Source organism: Jaculus jaculus, chromosome 3 (assembly GCF_020740685.1).
Source record: "Jaculus jaculus isolate mJacJac1 chromosome 3, mJacJac1.mat.Y.cur, whole genome shotgun sequence".
Taxonomy (NCBI): Eukaryota; Metazoa; Chordata; class Mammalia; order Rodentia; family Dipodidae; genus Jaculus; species Jaculus jaculus.
Genome location: NC_059104.1, coordinates 53009182 through 53012288, shown reverse-complemented (window position 1 = coordinate 53012288; position 3107 = coordinate 53009182). Strand labels below are relative to the sequence as shown.

At 42.4% G+C, this 3107-nt stretch overlaps 1 pseudogene; it reads right to left on the bottom strand.

The window, feature by feature from the left end:
• Positions 1 to 1299: 1299 nt before the first annotated feature.
• Positions 1300 to 2683, bottom strand: LOC101614633 (annotated as a pseudogene).
• Positions 2684 to 3107: the final 424 nt, after the last annotated feature.

Sequence of the window (3107 nt, the reverse complement as noted above, 5' to 3'; positions counted from 1 at the left end):
GATCGAAAGCTGCTTCGAACGGTTCAGTAGGCAGCAGCATCAATGCTATAAAACATCATGACTGCTAACATAGGTCAGGCTTCAGGAAAACAAGATGAAAACCTTTTGCTTTTAAAAGAAATTTGGTCAGGTCCCAGGAAAAGACTGACAGCTATATTTATATGGCCTCCAACCTCAACTAACTCTAAGCAATTTGCAGATTTTTAAATGTAATTAACCTCCAGAGTATTGCTGTTACATATGTTTAAAAGCTGCTTGCAAGTATGATCATAACACTCTACAAAATATGAAATCTGATGTGTGAGAAACTTGTGACTCATCTCAAGGTTATAAACCAAATATTGGTGTAGGTTTTTACATATTATTTGATTTCTTCTATGTTGAAATTCAGAATATTTTAAGTGCTGAGAGAAAAGGGGCTTCTGAATTTACTATTGAGCAAAAAGAGCAATCCACATTATGAAACCAATTAGTAGCACATTGGAATAGTTCATAAATTCAAAATCATCAAATGCTTAAAAGATTACAACAACATAAGTGCCTATCCTCTTGGTGCTTAAAAACCATATCCACTTGAATCTAATGTCTTCCATTTGAAAATCCTGTATGACTATCAAAGTCATACAGCATGTGTGTGTGTGTGTTCTTTGAAAAGTAATTTGGGACTAATCCTATTCCCTAGTACCCACATCAAGCCAGATGCACAAAGTGGCACATGCATCTGGAGTTTATTTGCAGTGGCTAGTAGCCCTGGCATGCCCATTCTCTCTCTCTCTCTCTCTCATCTTAATCTCTATCTCTGCCTCTTTTATCTCTCTCTGCTTGAAAATAAACAAATGAAAATATTTTAAAAGAAAGATTTCATTAAGTGTAATTATAATATATAATTTGCCAACATACTCCCTCTGTCCATCTGCAAAATATTAAAGATTATTTTAATATTAAATTTTTTTATAATTTTTATGTTAAAAAGCTTTTAATAAGAGACTGTGATTTCATAGGCAACCAATTAGCAGATTAATGAATCATTTAACTTTCTTTACTTAAAACCAGTATTCTACTCAAGAATGACAAACCCTAAAATGTATCCTCTTATACTGACCAACATAACTAAGTACAAATGAAGTCAATGGTGTGCTCCATTAGCAAGCTGCAGGGTATGTCAATAAAACAAGCCCTCCCCGCCCAAGTGCTGGCCTCTGTATAACATCGATAAATGATTGTGCATTGTGTGATGATATCACTAGGTGAGAAGTTTGGTTCATGCAGTTGGCTGCCACAGAGGTTGCACCAAAAACCCACAGCCCTGGCATCCAAAGTCAGTCAGTGGTAATGGCTCATGGTGTCAGCCGTGCTCCTTCCACCACACAAGGTGAATACTGTGGTCAGGCATGCTAGTGGCAAAAACCAAGCCTGTGTCATTGTGCCCGTCCAGTCCATTCAGCCAGGACGCTTCACCTGCCAGGAAGCTGGAGCCTCTCTTTGATTTCCTATACTCTGGCAGAGTACAGCAGCTAATCAGGCTCTCTGTCCTCAAGTCCATGATGTACAGGTAGTGGTTGTCAAACAGCAAGGCAAAGACATCTCCAAAGCCAAGCAAGGCCAAGTTTGCTACCTCAGGTGTCTTGATGACCCTGAGAATATCATAACTGGCAAAGTCCCACTGGTAGCGACTAAGGGCCGAACTGCAGACAATGAATTTGCCATCAAAATGAAGTCTTGGCTGTAGGCAGATACTTCTATCTTCAAAGATATCTTCAAAGACAACGTCTTTAAGCACTTGCAATTGATTTCTCTCCCAATTGGCCAAATCTTGATTTCATATTTGTCTGCACTTAAGAGAATATAATCTCCAGGACTATGCAGGAGAGATTTGACTTTGAACCTCTATAAAACCATCTTGCTGACCCACTCCGTATGCCCAGTGAATGTGTTCAAGCATGTCCCAGCAGATAAAGCCCATACTTTCATAGTGAAGTCTGCAAAGCCACTCACCAAGATACCCAGTTCATCATTGTAGTCCACACTAAACACTGCCCCAGTGTGCCCCCAGAAGTGCTGGGTCCTGGCTCCGGTACTCCATTCCCAGCAGGCCACAGTGTTGTCAAAGGAGCCTGTCACAAGCTTCTGTTCATGACCTTCATCGCTGCACAAATGTGGGTCTGGGTACCATAAATGCACTGCCCTGTGCTTACATCCCATAGTTTTGCAGACAAGTCATCTGGCCCTGTACAGAGAAGTCCATAAAGCGCATACACTCTGGCACTATTTCCAGTTAATGATGAGGTCTCAAAGGCTTCATGATCCTCCCATTGCTTCATTCTCAAAATAGCCTTCAAATAAACCTCCTTCCAGTGCAAAGCGTCCTGAACAGAATCATCTGCCAGCCCAAATTTCTACACGCTGTCTGCCGCACCTCTCTACAGGCACTTATCACCTTATTCCACTGCTTAGAGACGAGGCAGCACGTGAGTAAAGTCTGAGGATCGAGCCACTTTAACAAATAAAAACTGAGCTCCGAGGGAAGGAGTTTAAGAAAGTCCCGCTTGAGGAGAGTCTCCAGGTTATTGGAGAGATGTCTGAGCTGGACTGCCCCACTCAGACTAATCAGGTGAAATGTAACAGAAATGTTATCAAGCCATATCTCAAAGTCCTTTCTCTCCATAAGGTTATGGAAATATTTACTACCTGTCCACACTTCATCATCTTTCAAACTCGTAGTAGCCCTGAGGCACCAACCCCACTTAACAAATTTCGCAGCCAAGGAAACTGAGCACACCAGGAGGCAGGATCTTGAGACCCAATTTTCCTGTCTCTAAAATGAACTCCAAAACCCTCGGCCCCGTTCGTGGCTTCTCTGGTGCCCGGCTTGGGGCCGTGTTCCGTGCACCTGAGCGAGTGCCCCAGGGCCCTGGACTTAGGTGCGCTCGGGCCGGGTCAGCTCTGCAGCCATGGCGCCTGGACCTGCGGCCCCCGCTCAGCGTCCGCAGCCTCACAGGCAAGCCAAATTTTCTTATAACTTAAAATATTTATAAAATACTTTTAAAAGTTTCAGACTTCAATGGAAGATGTATGTGACTTTCTAAAGGAGGAATAAAAGTTTTTTT